Raw genomic sequence first — 17,877 nt, 5'->3', positions numbered from 1 at the left:
CTCGCCCCAAACCCCACAGACCCGACCCTGTATCTCCTCCCGGCCTCCTTTGTCTCCTACCTGGCTCCCCTGTGCCAGGCTCAAGACCCTGCTGTCCCTCCTCCAAGAGCCTTCATCACCATTCATCACACTTGTCCCAGTCTCACACACTGAACCTAACAGCTTATTCTAGCACCTTCTCTAACAGCACAGCCTGCTAGCTGGAATGCAGAAGACAGAGCTCTGATGACCAGCACTCACAGCCGTGTGCTTGAGGCCCTGAAGGATCCACAAGTCCCTCCAGGATCATCAGACTCAACGGCGAAGCCAGGGTCTTAAAGAGTACTTTATAATAGTCTACTTCTTTGAAAACAGGCAATTCACACGGACTTTGTGGTATGACCTTCTTCCCCATCCTGTCACTCTGAAGACAGGTCTAAGAGGTAGCAGGGAAGCCTCTATGAAGAACAGTCTGACAGTTCCTCGAATGGTTAAACCTAGTTACTGTATGACCCAGCAATTCCACTCCTGGGTATATACCTGGGAAAAATGAAACCATGTGTCCACACAAAATAGTACACAAGAATGTTCACAGCAGCATTATTCATAATAGCCAAAAAGTGGAAACAACCCATGTGTCCACTCATAGACGAATGGATAAGCAAAATGTGTGTATCCATAAAAAGGAATATTGCTTGGCAATAAAAAGAAATGAAGTATCGGGCTTCCCTGGTGGCGCAGTGGTTGAGAGTCCGCCTGTCGATGCAGGGGACACGGGTTCGTGCCCCGGTCCGGGAAGATCCCACATGCCGCGGAGCGGCTGGGCCCGTGAGCCACGGCCACTGAGCCTGCGCGTCCGGAGCCTGTGCTCTGCAACGGGAGAGGCCACAGCAGTGAGAGGCCCGCCTACCACAAAAAAAAAAAAAAAAAAAAAGAAATGAAGTATCAATATATACTACAACATAGACAGGCCTTGAAAACATTATGGTAAATGAAAGAAGCCAGTCACCAAGGACAATATATTGTATGAGGCCATTTATATGAAATGTCCAGAACAGGCAAATGTACAGAGACAGGAAGTAGATTAGTGGTTACCTAGGGCTGGGGGTATTGAGGGATGGCAACTAAGGGGTGAGGGGTTTCTTTGTTGGAGTGATGCAAATGTTCTAAAATTGGATGTGGTAATAGTTGCACAGCCCTGTGAATATACTCAAATCACTGAATTGTACACCCTAAACTGTATGGTATGTGAATTATATCTCAATAAACCTGTTTCATATATATGGCAGCAGAGAGACACTGAAAGCATGGAGGCTCAGAAATTAGACTGTCCAGCTCATCTAAGTCACTTAAGTTTCCTGAGCCTCAGTTTTCTCATCTGTAACATGGGGGTATCGTTGTCTACCTAGCAAGGCTGTCAGGAAAAGTAAATATAATAATATGTACTAACCAAGTGCCTGGCAGATAAGTAGTGAGAATGCTAAATACAAATGCTGTTTCCCTACTCACCTTCCACTTTGCTCTCCCCTTCCCACCTTACCCAAATTGTCTCCATGCTTCAAGGCCAGTTCCCATCCCACCTCTTCTGGAAATCTTCCTGGATCACCCCCATTACTGGTGATTGCCCCCCCAACCCCGATCAGGAGCACTCATCAACTCAGACAGCACTGCCCCATCTCTCAACAAACTTTTGTCTTTTCCCCAAAGAGGCCGGGCTTCCCCAGGCACCTCTAAGCCTTTGAAGATTGTTCCAGTGTTAATATACAAAATTCAACAATATTTCTATATGCCAACAATAAAATACAGTTTTTAAAGATCTTATTCTGAACAGCAACAATAATGCAAAGTCTATAGAAATAATCAAAATTTAAGCCCTTCTCCCTTATCTGCCTCACAGAATTTCTACTCTGGCTCTAATACCAGCTCAAATGTCACCTCCTCCACGAAGCCTTCCCTGACGGCCCTAAGCTCCAGCCTCTGAGTCTCATATGGTGTAAATGAGACCTCTTCATCCTGTATTGTATTAACCTCCTTTTGTGTCCGCTTTCCCACTGGACTGGGAAGGCCCCCAGAGCACAGCGTCAGCAGAGGTCCACCAGGCTTGGAGGGCAGGGCAGGGTTACTGGTGACCTCATTAAGCTGGTTTAAGGAAAGAAAGGGGACAGGTAGGGGGTAAGGGCAAAAGTCCAAAAGACTGAGGAACCATAGGGGCAGGACATCCTGTTTAGAAGTGTCTTTAGGGAATTCCCTGTTGCTCCAATGGTTAGGACACCAAGCTTCCGCTGCAGGGGGGCTGAGTTCGACCCCTGGTCGGGGAACTAAGATGCCACAAGCCGTGTGGCGTGGCCAAAAAAAAAAAAAAGAAAAGAAGTGTCTTTACTGCTTGCTCTGGTCCAGGGCTATGTTAGGTGACCCCAGCCCTGTGTACCAGTCCAATGTCAGGTACCTGGCTCTTATATCAGCAAGTGGGGTTTACAGAAGAGAGTGCAAGGTCCTGCCGGGAAGAACGAATGCCCAGAGGTCAGACATTCAGTAAAAAGAGATCAAGGGCTGGAACTAGACCAGCTCTGTAGGCTTGAAGTTTGGGGCAAGCTGAGGACTCTTGAAAGGGCAAACACTTCCAAACAATGAGCCCCCTAGTGCTTGGTGCCAGAAGCACAAAGGTCTAGAAAGGAGTCTTGTGGTTGTGAATCACAACAGCCCCTTTGGCTAAAAGCAACAGATCTCAGACCTGCTAGGAACAACATCAAGGAAAACGTCAGAAGCTTTCCCTTTAAAACAAAGAGCAAAATAAGGATGCCTTCCATCATCGGTATCCCTGAATATGGTCTTAGAAGTTCTGGCCAAAGAAATAGAAAGCATAAACATTAGAAACAGACAAAATGGTTATTAAGTGCATGTGAGATGAGATGACTGCATAACCTCAACAAAGCAGGCATCTGACAAAGTACACAAATTAAAAAGATCTCAGCAAAGTGGCTAATTAAAAGTGCAAAATTCAATAATATTGAATTGCCTATATGCCAGCAATAAATATAGTTTTTAGGATCCTATTCTAAACAGCAGTATAATATAAAATATAAAGAGAATCATAATAGAAAATATATCTGACCAATATTAAGAAAAGTAGTTCTATTTGTAGTTTTTTAAGGAACCTCAATACTGTTCTCCATAGTGGCTGTATCAATTTACATTCCCACCAACAGTGTAGGAAGGTTCCCTTTTCTCCACACCCTCTCCAGCAATTATTGTTTCTAGCTTTTTTGATAATGGCCATTCTGACCAGTGTGAGGTGATACCTCATTGTAGTTTTGATTTGCATTTCTCTAATAGGTAGTGAGGTGGATGGACCTACAGTCTGTCATACAGAGTGAAGTAAGTCAGAAAGAGAAAAACAAATACCGTATGCTAACACATATATATGGAATCTAAAAAAAAAAACGGTACTGATGAACCTAGTTGCAGGGCAGGAATAAAGAGGTAGACATAGAGAATGGACTTGATGACATGGGGTGGGAGGGCGAAGCTGAGGCGAAGTGAGAGTAGCATCGACATACATACACTACCGAATGTAGAATAGTTGGCTGGTGGGAAGCAGCAGCATAGCACAGGGAGATCGGCTGGGTGCTTTGCAATGACCTAGAGAGGTGGGATAGGAAGGATGGGAGGGAGGCTCAAGAGGGAGGGAATATGGGGACATGTGTATGCATATGGCTGATTCACTTTGTTGTGCGACGAAAACTAACACGGTATTGTGAAGCAATTATACTCCAATAAAGATCTATTTTAAAAAAAGATTTAAAAAAAAGTAGAAAGGTTCACAAAGATATTTTTACAAATGGGAGGACTTCCCTGGTGGCTCAGTGGTTGAGACTCTGCCTGCCAATGCATGGGACATAGATTTGATCCCTGGTCTGGGAAGATCCCACACGCCACGGAGCAACTAAGCCCGTGTGCCACAACTACTCAGCCTGCGCTCTAGAGCCTGCAAGCCACAACTACTGAGCCTGCACGCTGCAACTACTGAGCCCACATGCTGCAACTACTGAAGCCCGTGCACCTAGAGCCCGTGCACTGCAACAAAGAGTAGCTCCCACTCACCACAACTAGAGAAAGCCTGTGTGCAGCAACAAAGACACAATGCAGCCAAAAAAAATAAGTAAAAAATAAATAAATAAATAAAAATGGGTTTGTACATGGAGATATATAGCATTCGTTGACAACAAGTTAAAATATTGAAATAACAGTGATTTTTTAAAGAAGTTAATCTACAGATTGTTTAATGCAATTCCTACTCAAAGCCCAAAAAGTTTTTTTTAAACTTGATGAAATGGTTTTAAATTTCAACTAGGGAATAAGCAAGCAAGACTCTCTAAAAGAGAAGAAGGTGGAGTGATAACCAATTTTATAAGGCGGCAGTAATTAAAACAGAGGGTAATAGGAAAACTAGATCGTAGAAAGAAAATACAGTAACTACATAGAAAGAAAATACAGATCCATAGTCCAGAAAATACAGACCATAAATAATATGTCATAGTTTAATAAACACTAAAATGGAGGCCTCACAAATAAATTAGGGAAGGGAAGGATTAATAACTGATGTCAGAATAACCAATTAACAATTTTGGGAAAATAAGAGAAAGAGACTCTCAATTAACCTAAGAATCAAAAAAAAAAAACTCTAGATAAAATTGCACTTTAAATATTTTTTGAAATGAAATCAAAAAATCAGAAGTAAACAGACTTATACAACCACTTAAGTGAGGAAGACTTTCTCAACCGAGGAGCCTTGAAGAATCACAAAGGAACAGATCAACAAACCTAACTATAAAAAAATATGAAACACCTGGATGCTTAGAAGAAAATAAGGCAAGTAACAGATTGTGAAAAAGGATCTATAAATAGGATACATAAGTTGTTATCTTGATTATTTTAAATGCTCAATGTAACTCAATTTTAAAAAGGCCAACAGATGATAGATATTCACCAGGGAGAAAATATAATTAGTAAATAAATATACAGCCACTGATATGTGTTGCCAAACTGCTTTCCAGGATATTTATACCAATTTACATATATTCTAGCCAACAAGTAAGAGGATCATTAAAAAAATCCTTGCTAATATGATCAGGGGAAATGGTATCCCTTGCTTTCATGAGACTGATTATCTTTTATGGTTAATTAACCATTTTTATTTCCCTGGTGGAAAATCTTGTTCAGGTCTCTTGCTATTTTTCTATTTGGAGTTCTGGCATTCCACCCACTCCATCACCCCCCTAGGTGTTGGTAGAGGTCCCTAAATAATATTATCAACCTATGACTGTTCACTGTTTTTCTTTTTTTTTTTTTTGCGGTACGCGGGCCTCTCACTGTTGTGGCCTCTCCCGTTGCGGAGCACAGGCTCCGGACGCGCAGGCTCAGCGGCCATGGCTCACGGGCCCAGCCGCTCCGTGGTATGTGGGATCTTCCCAGACCGGGGCACAAACCCGTGTACCCTGCATCGGCAGGCGGACTCTCAACCACTGCACCACCAGGGAAGCCCTTTTTCTTGTTTAATAGTTCAAGTTATAGCATTTAGGTGTTTTTTTTTTTAAGCAGAATATAAAAATTATATGCACACAGTAATTCCAACTATGTACAAAAGTATACATGCCTGGGAAAGAAGACCAAAAGGAAAATAACCAGAATGTTAAATGGTTATTACAAAGGATTTGAGCAATTTATTACTATTTATAGTCCTGCTGTTTGTTTATTTTGTACAAAATAAGTACCACTATTTATCTGCATAAAAATATTTTAAGTATATATGGTGATGCTTTACTTTTAAAATAGAAAAATAAACATATCATAAAAATAGCTTTTATTGGAAAAAATAACCTGACATATTCAAGGATAAACTGAAGCCAGCCAGCTCCTCATCAATCTGAGACACAGAGAAGGCAGAGCCATGAAAGAAAGACGGTAGCTCTCTGTACTGGACTGAAGTCGAAGTTACGAGTTGGCACTTTCAGCACTCAGGCACTACTGAAGAATCATATAATGAACTCTGCTCCCCAAAGTGGGGAAAGAAAGTGCTCACGATGAAGGCCGAAGAGACATAACACCACTCAGGTTACTTCCAAGGATCCTCAAAGCAGCTGTCTTCCAGAGGAGATCAGCTCAGAAACGCCCAGCCCACAGCCTTGTTCCTCCCACCTGGGTTGCCCACACGCCATCCCAACTGTACACCACCCCACTCTCCCAGTCCCCAGCGCAAGCAACACATGGCCTCTGCAGCCTCACTTGCCCACCGACACAGTCACAGAAGCATGTGGCCCGGCATCTGGGGGGGTTGGGGGCTGAGGGCCCAAAATGCATCCACACCTGTTGCTTTCATTTACCTTCCACAAATAACTACTGAGGTCCTACTGTGTGCCAGGCACCATTCCGCATTGTGCCCTGTGGCTTCCCTATGATTTTTTTGTTCTTGGGGACTCCATCTGTTCCCTCCATCCTTTGATTGGTGTTCGGGTAGGAGTGTGCACCATGGAGCTCCTGCTCAGAACAGTCTGGCTGCCTCTGATGGCAAAGGCCCCCAAGGATTCCTACAAAGTGCCCTGCTGGGATATGATGCAAACACCCCCATCCAGGCCACGTCACCAGCCACTAACACTGCCTGTGAACTCCCATCCCAACTGGGAAGACAGGCCTGTGATCTCCGGCACAGCTCTCCATGGTCCCTGGGTCAAGGATATGGAGATCCAGGGGGCTTCCCTGGTGGTGCAGTGGTTAAGAATCCGCCTACCAGTGCAGGGGACACGGGTTCCAGCCCTTGTCCCGGAAGATCCCACATGCCGTGGAGCAACTAAGCCCCTGCGCCACAACTACTGCAGCCTGCGTGCCTAGAGCCCGTGTTCCAAGGCAAAGAGAAGTCACCGCAATGAGAAGCCTGCACACCATAACAAAGAGTAGCCCCCGCGCGCCGCAACTAGAGAAAGCCGGCACACAGAAACGAAGACCCAACGTAGCCAATAAATAAATTAATTAATTAAAAAAAAAAAAAAAAAGAATACGGAGATCCAGGTACCCAGACCTTGCCCAGTCACCTTCCCATCTGTACAGATGGAGCAAAACACTTCATGTCCATTCCCTGGGTGGGGTGGGGATAATAATAACCATAAATAGCACCACTCACTATTTCATGTGAGCTAGGCTGTCAGAACTATCCTCTCTGTACACATAAGAAAACTGCAAGTAAGTGACTTGCCCAAGGTCATTCAGCTAAATGTAGGGGAGTAAGATTTGGATACAGGTTAGGCTGATCAGGCAGCCAGGGGTAATAACCATTTTGCTATCCTGCCCCACTGAGTCAAGAATGTGCCCAGTTGTCTCTAGGCCAGAGAAAGTAGAGTCTCTGCTGAGCAGCTCAATGGGACACCAGGGCCTTGGCTACAAACTCTTGTAGGCCTTTCCAGTTCAGCACCTGCGATCTGGGGACACAGGCCCTGCAGCCTTCTTCATGAGCCTTTTGTCCTCAGGAACTTCTTCTCCAGGTCTAATTCAAAGGATGGGCACCTTCTATACCCACTAGGCCTGTGTGTAGTAGAGAAAAGCCCCCGGGGTTGAGCCAAGTCCAATGCTCACGAGGGCAGACAGCACAACTTCCAGAAGACACAGCCAGGATGTAGCTGGGGGTCCAGGTCCCACTAAGGGAGAGGGGGACCCTACCGAGGGAAGAGAAGACCCAGGCTGGAGACAGGCAAGTCATCCTCCAGGAGCCATGGGATGTCACCGAGAGTCCCATTCTCTATGGGTCCTCAGAGCTGACAGGACGGGGGCTAGTTCAGCAGTCATAAGGAAAAGGTTCCACGTGAGGAAGTAAGTGCAGCGTCATGGGGTCATCAGGCAGGGTCACCACTGAGAGGATTCCTGAACCAGATGGAGGCTGGGTGATCTCAAAGTTCTCATTCAACTAAAAAAAACAGGCATAGCTAGCATCACGAGTACTGACCATGTGCCAGGCACAGTTGCAGGCGCTGTTTATGTATTAATCATGAGTTACCCTCACAGGTGGAAAATGAGGCCTGTGTTGATAGGCCAATCGTCCAAGGTCATTTGGGGGAGATGATGGAGTGCAAAGAATCGGAATGCAAAGATTCCAGTAGGGTGACCAACTTGTTTTGGTTTGCCTGGGACAATCCCAATTTTAGTACCAAAAGCCCTGCATCCTGGGGGACCCCTCCTTAGCCCCAGACAACTCAGGACAATTGGTTGCCTAGGTTCAGGCTGCACACTGATGGATAAGAGGTTACTAGAATCAGAGAGGAGAGAGGGACGGCAACCCAGGCATGGGCCATGGCATGCGCAAAAGCCCAGAGAACCTTCATTTCCTCTGAGGCTCCACCTTTGAGCCTCGGCTCCTCCTGCGATTTTCTGGAGCCTCGCCAGAGAGGAAGGAATCATTTCATGCTACTTGGTGGTGCATGCACGCCCACAGACCCCATCAGGGGCTGGGGTTACTAACACAGGGTCCTGTGTCAACATCTGGATGGCAGCTGGATTCAAGTGTGCCTTTCCTCAGTGCCCCCGGCACTGACACTTGAGCTGTAGTAGAGAACAGAGACCCTTGGGGGGAAGGTACTGTAATAAACACAAGGCATAATTATCCTCATAATCATAATTATTGTCACAAGAAGGCCAAACTGCACGTCCCCAAACCTCTAACTAGAATAGTACTTCGTGTCAATAAAGAAGCTCTTTAATTCAAAATGCATGGGTCCTTAAAGGTTATCTCGTAAATTCTAACGAATGCCTAATGAAAAGTAACTGGTGGGCAAAACCAGGGCAGAAAACGCAAAATCCAAGCAGTAAACAGAACGTTCTGTGGGAAGTCAGGAGGGCTGAGTCAAGCTTGTGTTGTTCCTTAGAAACAGAACTCTGACCCCTGCTCAGTTCCCGCTGAGAGGTGGGCCTGGTGACAGGGCCCTGTGCAGGGAGCGCAGAGGATCATGGAGCTCCTGGTAACCAAGCCACAGGACCCGAGGAGAAAGTGTCGGGGACTCAGGCTGGCGGGTGTGTGGGCTCTGTGGCCTGACCAAGATGCAAGACTCCCCAGGCTGCAGGAGGAAATCTGCCACCAGTCCCACCCAGAATGTCTTGTTTTCACAAAATATCTTTTTTCACAAACATCTTTTCTCGTGGACTCTTTTTTTCAGGATTAGAAGGAGGCTGAAGGCCATTGAGCCCATGTTTTCCAAATTTCCTGGTAAGAAGCATCTGGAGAGGTGGGTCCTAGGCCCCTACTCCTGAGATTCTGCCTCAGTGGGTCTGGAACGGCTCCAGGGAATTTGTGGGGGTATTTTGTTTTGCGGTATACGGGCCTCTCCCGTTGCGGAGCACAGGCTCCAGACGCGCAGGCTCAGCAGCCATGGCTCACGGGCCCAGCCGCTCCGCGGCGTGTGGGATCTTCCCGGACCGGGGCACGAACCGGTGTCCCCTGAATCGGCAGGCGGACTCTCAACCACTGCGCCACCAGGGAAGCCCCGGAATTTGTGTTTTTTAACAAGTATTCCCAGGTGATTCTTACCCATAAGCAAACTTGGGAAATACTGAGTAATGCAGCCTCCAATCTCAGACCTGAAATTCTCTCAATGTCTCCACCGGAGGGCACAGAGTTCTTCTTCAACACCTCTGATGATGGGGAGCTCCCCTCCCCTCCACAGAATGGTTTGAACTGTTAGAGAGTTCTTTCATGAACCATATGATCACTGCTACCCTGCCACTACCTAGTGGTCCTTCTGCCCTCTTGGATCACACATAGGTATCTGCTCCCAAGTGACAATGCTTTACATATATGAGGATGAAGGACATGACAAGCTTTACTCCAGGCAAAACATCTCAGAAACCTCAATCCCCATGGTTTTAGATGCTCCCTTCAGAGAGTCTGAATAACCCAGCTCAGACCCTGCCCCAGCCAGAACTTACTACTGTAAGTTTTTCTGTCTGTGACATATGACCACAGCCACCATTCACTGACACCAGCGGTGGGTCCAAAACTGCTCAGGGCCTCAGACCTACAATCTCATCTGCTCCTCACAAGTACTCTGTAAGGTCAATTCTACACTTACCCTCATTTAACAAAGGAGGAAACTGAATCACAGAGAAGTTAAAAGATTGGATTGCCCAAGGTCATATGATTTATTCAAGGTCACTCAGTTAATGAAATAATAATCAACATTTATAGAGTGCTTCCTGTGTGAAAGTCAGTGATCTCAGCATTGTCATATTAACTTTTAAATTTTTTAAATTTATTTTTAATTTTATTTATTGAGGTATAGCTGATATACGATATTTTATGTTTCAAGTGTACAACATAGTGATTCACAATTTTTAAAGGTTATATTCCATTCGTAGTTATAACATATTGGCTATATTCCCTGTGCTTGTGTATTTTATACATAGTAGTTTGTACCTCTTAATTCCCTACCCCTATCTTGCCCCTCCTCCCTCCCCTCTCCCCACTGGTAACCGTTAGTTTGTTTTCTATATCTGTGAGTCTGTTTTTCTGTTGTTGTCATATACATTAGTTTGTTTTATTTTTCAGATTAAGCCATATCATAAGTATTTGTCTTTCTCTGACTTATTTCACAAAGCATAATACCCCCCAAGACCATCCGTGTTGTCGCAGATGGCAAAATTTCATCTTTTTTTTTTTTTTTGGGGGGGTACGTGGGCCTCTCACTGTTGTGGCCTCTCCCGTTGCGGAGCACAAGCTCCGGATGCGCAGGCTCAGTGGCCGTGGCTCACGGGCCCAGCTGCTCCGTCGCATGTGGGATCTTCCCGGACCGGGGCACGAACCCGCGTCCCCTGCGTCGGCAGGCGGACTCTCAACCACTGCGCCACCAGGGAAGCCCTCATATTAACTCTTAATCCTCATAACAGCCTCATGAGATGGGAACTATTATCACCATCTTTGCTTTTAGAGGAAGAATCTGAGACAGATCTGCGGGCTTGTTAGTAAAGGGCATAGCTGGCCCTGAGCTTGTGCTCCTAACCACTATGTACACAGCCTCCCTACAATATGTAACTGTCACTTGGGATGGTCAGCTGCTGTGAAACAAGAGATCTTGAGTTCCAATGAGCAGACAGGCCTTCCAAGATTTACAATGAATTCCTGTGGACACTGGTATACTGCAGTTACCATGGAGCTATATTAAGGAGGTTTAGAGTTGAAAGAGCTGGTGAAAGAATTATCCAGAGCCTGGATGTGTCACTTAATTGGCTGTGGGACCTCAGGCAGGACCCTTTGGCTCTTAAGCCCTTGGTGTGCATCTCTGGTAAATGCCAAGGTTGGAGCTGATCATCTCTGAGACCCCTCCTGGCTGCCACTCTGAATTCTAGCTGGTGGTTCTCAGACTTGGCGACACACTGGGCCAGTCACCCGGGGAGCTTTACAGACTCTTGATACCTGAGTCTCGTTCGCAGAGATTCTGACTTAATTAGTGTGAGTTGGGGCTTGAGAATCCAGGGTTCCCAAGCACCCCTGGTGATCCTAACATACAGCCAGGGTAGAGAACTCTGCACTACGCCATCACCTCTCAAACTATAATGTGCGAACAGATTATCTGGGGATCCTGCTAAGATGATGCTACAGGTCTCGGGCGGGACCTGTAGCTTCTGATGCTACAGGTCTCGGGCGGGACCTGAGATCCTGCATTTCTACCAGGCAGGTCCAAGGACCACTCTCAGTGGCAAGGGGGGTCTGGGGCATCAGCATCTCCCCTGAATCTGTTGGAAATGCACATTCTCAGGCCCCACCCCAGACCTACAGAATCAGAAGCTCTGGGGGCGGGGCCCAGCCATCTGTGTTTTAACAAGCCCTCCAACTTGAGTCTGAGAATTACTGGCTTAGAGAGACTAGGCCTCCACCAGCTGAGGTTTCTTGGCCCTGACTGATGGTCATGATGGTGACAATAATGACAGCAACTCACATTAACTAAGTGCTGGCTGGTCCATGCCTGTGCAGGGGCTTTAAGTTTGCTCACTCGAGGAAAGTCATTTTGCCCTGGGTGCCTCCTGATTCCCCTCAGACTGGGCTATTTCAAGACAGAGCCACCGTCTCTTCATTCTTCTCTCTTGCTTGTTCATGTTTCCGGCTCCGAAAGAGGCACAGGTGACCATCGGTGTGGAAGCAGCTGGGCTGGGCTCAGGAGGCCCATGTTCTCATCCCGGTCCCTCTGCTATTAGCTGTGGGGTCTCAGGGAAACAACTTCTCCAGGGGCCTTGACTCCTCTTCTGTAAATGAGGGTTTAGACCATGGTACTTGGGGGGGTCTCAACCAGGCTGGACATTCTGTGACTCCGTGATTCTACTGAGCAAAGAGCTCTGGCCAGTGCTCCTGTCAAAGAGGAGCGGCTGCAAGCTGCAGCCAAGGGTTCTAGAATTGTCTGTGCCTTAGAACATGCTGGAACACGCAGTATAATGGGGGGGGTCTGAAGCTCAGGGAAGTTGGTCACCCAGGTCCACGAGTAGAGAGCTGGGATTTGAACCAAGAGTAACCCAACTCTGATGCCCATGGTCTTTCTACGACCCTACATCAGTCTACACCACACTACGCTCCCTCCTCCTACTACCGTCAGAAGATAGTCCTAAAAAAAGGTGATATAATAATAGCTTACCCTTGTATGGCGCTTCCTATGTGCCTGAGACTTTCTTAAATATTTGACACACTTTATCTAATTTAATCTTCACAACAACCCCATGAAGTAGGCAGTATTACGTTCATTCCCATCTTATCATTGTAGAAACACAGGCTTAGTAGGTTAATAGAAGAACTGTGATTTGAACCCAGGCGGTCTACCCTGAGAGAGCTCAGTTTAGCAAAACAACATGTGGGATCGTGCAAGGGCCTCAGATGAGAGGCCCTGGGTGGGATGAGACTCTTATTCAGGTGCCTGGTATAGAAAAAATAGATTCTTCTGGAACATGAAAATGAAAACTTAGGCGTGGGCCTGCTGGGAAGAGCCAGGACCCCTTCTAGAAGATCAAACTCCCAGCACCTCCATGCATATTCAAGGGCTAGGGGTTGGGAGCTGGCATCCTGGCGTAAGAAGCCAAAGGGCTGCCGTTTTCTGAAATGCTGTTTGATCTCCAAAGCTGGGATGTGCGGGGTGCAGAGAGCAAGCGAAACAAGTCATCAAGGACTGGTGTCAACGCACCAGTGCACACAATTAGGCTGGATTCTGTTATCTGTGCACCGTGTTTATAGAGCTAACTAGCTCTAGAAGGTTTAAGAGGAAAAATAGAGCCCTGGCCTGCCTCCTGGAAAATCCCCTTCCCCAGAGACAACTGCTTTGGGGATTTTCGGGGATTTTGCTGGTGTTTAACTCCCAGTTTCTAGAGCAGCCTCTTCCTGGCCTTTCCCCATCTGTCTCATGCCACCTGGGGAGGAAAGGTCACAGGATGAGCTCACCGAGCACTGCAGAAGTCCAGAAAGTTCCACCACAACAGTAATTATACTGGGCCCTGGCGGGGAGTTAGAGAAGGGCAGAAAGGTGCCCAGGAAAGGGGAAATGTGCATGGCATCTTCTGGGAACATGGCGAGACCACTGAACACGGCCATGGCTTTGGGGGTGTTATTTCTTCTACTACCTACCTTATAGATCTCTGTATTGTATGATATTTTTACAACAAGCGCTTACTACTTCTTACAAATATCCTCAGTTTAAAGAAAGTAACATCCCTAACGTCCAGCTATCCATGGGGAACAGGCCAAGGAGGCTGGTCAGTGGAGATCCATCCTGATGGTTACATGGGGAATGGGGTAAAAAATCCCACCAGGGCCAAGCTCAGAGGGGCTACTGCAGAGCACAGCCGACAGCCCAACAACAAATGCTGCACACGTGAGACTCTGGAACTCAGAGGTGCTTTCTCCGTGACCTACTGCGGAAGTCCCAGCCTGTCTGGGAAACGATGGAACTGCAGAGTGTCTGCCTCCGCAAACAAAGCGGAGCTTCTGGCCCCCGGCCAGCGGCCATCACACCCAACAGTCAGGATGTGCTCTAACCACACAAGAACAGCCAGAGACCTAAAAAAGGAAGAGGCACCTACAGTGTGGGACTGAGAGCACTCTTCCTCCAGATCCAAACTGAGGCTTTTCTTGGGCCGGGGCTTTCTTGCTATGGAATCTCGGGGAAGTCACTTAACTCCAGCCTTAGTTTCCCCCTCCATAAAAAGAGAACAAGAATTCACACAAAATCCTCTACATGCATGTTCATAGCAGCATCATTTGCAACAGCCAAAAGTAGAAATAGCTCAAATGTGTATCAGCTGAGGAATGGATAAGCAAAATGTGGTAGCTCCATACACTGGAATATCACTTGGCCATAAAAAGGAATGAAGTACTGATACAACATGGATGAACCTCAAAAACATTATGCTAAGTGAAAGAAGCCAACCACAAGAGGCCACCTACTGGATGATTCCCTTTAATATAAAGTGTCTAGAATAAGCAAATCCATAGAGACAAAAGGAGAATGGTGGTTGCCAGGGGCTGGGGGAGATTTGAGAAATCTGGAGTAATTGCTTAGTGGTACAGGGTTCCTTTTTGGGGTGATGAAAATGTTCTAAAATTGATCGTGGTGATGGTTACACAATCTTGTAAGTATACAAAAAGCCACCGAATGTTACACTTTAAAATGGTGAATTTTATGGTATGTGAATTATTCTTCAACTTAAAAAAAATGAGGACAAGATGATCTAACTAACAGGGCTGTTCTGAGCATGAAATAAAAGGTCCACAAGGGGCCAAGCACAGCATGGCAGACAGTGTGTACTCAGTAACTAAGATATGCTGTTAGAAGGATGAAAACACATTGTTTTGATGCGAGAATTCATTACAAGGATGTGCTTTAGCTCCGTTGCTCCTTGAAGGATGAAGAAGACCCCTGGCAGTCACGTATTCCAACAACATCACAACAAGGAGACAACCATATGTGTGTGTTATTGTGGGATGTGGGACTTGGCAAAACAATCCCTGCTTCTTCCCGGCAAGCCAGCCAATCACTTAAAAAAAATAAAATCCTGTATTTAATTAAAACCAAAATTTAATCCCACACAGAGTACAACCAAGTGACATACAGTCACTGATTTGAGATATTAAATTACGTCATTCAATCAATGACTCATCACTAACACGTAGAACAAAAGGGAACAGAAACGGTGGCCACACTGATGCCGAAAGCGTGGCCACCATCAGCTCTGAGGCGGTCACAGCCAGTCTGAAAAGAGGCCACAAGCTGAGTCAGGTCTTGGAGAGGCCCAGGCAGGCTCTGAGGTCTTCTATAACGATAACCGCAGCCAACACTGACTGAGCATCATCTCATTTAATCCTGACAACAACCTCTGAGGAAGGGCAGTAGTGTCAGTCCCCTTTTGCAGATAAGGAAACTAAGGCCCGGAGAGGTTAAGAATGTGCTCAAGGTCACATAGTAAGTAAAGAAGGGAAGGAGCTTGGCTTGGCTTCCCATTCTCTCAAGGATGTTGCCCTGCAGAGCCAGTCTGGAGACCTGGATTCTGATCTGCTGCTGCTCTTAACTCATCAAGTGACCTTGGGCAGGTCACTCTTGGACCTTAACCTTCTCATGCATAAAACACAGAGACTGAACTGAGCCCATCTCTCTCCAAGTGTGGAACTCACAAATCTGGCAACAAAAGACCAGATTTCTCAAATTGTAATGTGCCCATGAATTACATGGAGATTTTGTTAGGATGCAGGGGTTTTTTGTTGTTTTTTTAAATTTTTATTTATTTATTTTGGCTGCGCCAGGTCTTAGTTGTGGCAGGAGGGATCTTTGTTGTGGCATACGGGATCTTTAGTTGTGGCACACAGACTTCTTAGTTGCAGCATGTGGACTCAGTTGCAGCATGCATGTGGGATCTAGTTCCTGGACCAGGGATCAAACCCGGGCTCCCTGCATTGGGAGCGTGGAGTCTTAACCACTGGACCACCGAGGAAGTCCCAGGATGCAGGTTCTGATTCAGCAGATCTGGGATGGGGCCTAAGCATCTGCATTTCTAACAAGCCCCCCAGGGATGCTGATGCTGCTGGTCCTTGGACCACACTTTGAGAGGGACTTAGATGGTGATCACTGTACAAATAACAATCAGCCACACGGTGAGAAAGTCCCATTTCAAATTCTCAGTCCTCTAGTCCTTGCTTTACCCCCTCTTTAATAGGGAAGCAGATTCAAGCCTAACCTAAGATTTCATAACTGTGTTCTGTTTTCATCCTTGTTTTTAGAGTTATCAACTATTAATGAAAAACTATGTTGATTTTCCATTTACAGTAATGATATAAAGTTCTTTTTAAATTGTATCTATACTAAATTTATTTAAAGAAAAATGTTCAGTAATAATAATCATAGTTAATACTCATAGCACTGAGCATACGCTGGCCACCATTCTAAACATTTATGGGCATTACCCTATTTTCATCCTCACAACTCTAGAAAGTAAGGACCTTTTAGACATAAGAAAATGGAGATTTAACTCAGATCAGACTTAACTTGATCAGAGAGATCAAGTAACTTGCCCAGGGTCACACAGCTAATGAGTGGCTGAGCCAGGCTTCAAACCAGGGCAGCCTGACTTGAGAGTCAATCACGTTACTCCACCTGTGACTGGGAGTACACCTGGCCCTCTGACATGGCCCAAACCGTGAACATCACATGCACATGGTTAAAGGGAGGCAAACACTTGTTCCTTGCAGGCAGGGACAGTGTCCTTTCACCTCTCATCCTCCCCAACACCCCCAGCGCCCGGCACAATGCCTGGCCCACAGGAGGAGCCAGTGCATGTCCCAGAATATATTTCCCCGGTCTAACTTGCTGGGCAGAGGAGACCTGACAGTACTCTTGCCATAGCAGAAGCCCACGTGTGCATGTGGGCTTCTCCAGGGGTGACGAGATGCCAGACGACTCAGCGAGCCCGGAGCCGGCTTCTGAGCAGGGCAGAGGGCAAGGGGGCTGCAGCTGACAGCTGGGGAGACTGTACTTACTGAACAAAGGCAGCGCCCGGGCACGAAAGAGCTGCAGTTACTGACTGGATTTTTACAATGCCTTTTCTCCTCCTCAAACAATCACTCAGGCTTGAAATAATAAGGAATTCTGCCCTGTAAGGCATGCTTTCTCAGAGGAGTAAGTGGGCTTCCTGAGGTCACAGCTGAAGAACTGAATGGATCCAGGAAGTGGCAGCAAACGCCTCCAAGCAGCACCGTGGGCTCAGCATCTGACCCAGCCAAACACCAGGGCCTGGCCGCCGGCTGCACACCTCACCGCAGCCACCCACCCGCCAGTCCTCGAGCTCACTCATCACTCAGGTGTGGCTCATGCCATTCCCACGGTCTAGAATGCCCTTCCCTCTCCGCTCTGCCCCTAGAGCTCCTCCTGCCAGCCCAGCCCACCTCCCCCAGGAAGGGCGTCCCAACCACTTCACCTTCAGCCTCAGGACACCTGCCTTCGTGCTTGTGCTGGACCATCTTCCCCCAACTGGTAAGTATCTGCAGACTTGCCTACAGGATCCGTGAGCAATGAACCTGACTGGAGGAGCACATGCCCTCCTGCTGGCTACCCCTCAGGCCCAGCACAGAGCTGGGCAAACACTTCTGAACGTAACCATGCCCCTCACCCCTGGGAAGCTTTGCTTTGGGATCCCCCTCTATAAAATGGCTGTTCAAATGCCCTTTCGGGGAATGAAGAAAAGAATGAGCTAATATCTGTTTAGGGTTTGAACTCACGGCAAGAACCCTGCTGTCTGTGGCAAAGATGTGATTAATATGGTTTTACTGTTACCTAAAAGACACCAGCTTAACAACCCTGAAATCCACCTTGACAATGACCACGGCTGCTTCTTCACTGAGGA

The 17,877-nt window shown here is 46.7% G+C and overlaps 1 protein-coding gene across 3 annotated transcripts in view; it reads right to left on the bottom strand.

The window, feature by feature from the left end:
• Nucleotides 1-17,877, bottom strand: part of LRRC20 (leucine rich repeat containing 20) — a 58,093-nt gene that overhangs the window by 28,280 nt on the left and 11,936 nt on the right. The gene's annotated exons all lie outside the window — the stretch shown is intronic.

The sequence above is a fragment of the Phocoena phocoena genome, chromosome 16 (genome assembly GCF_963924675.1).
Source record: "Phocoena phocoena chromosome 16, mPhoPho1.1, whole genome shotgun sequence".
Lineage (NCBI taxonomy): Eukaryota > Metazoa > Chordata > Mammalia > Artiodactyla > Phocoenidae > Phocoena > Phocoena phocoena.
Note: the sequence above shows the minus strand (reverse complement) of the source record. Positions and strands in the feature narration are given on the sequence as shown.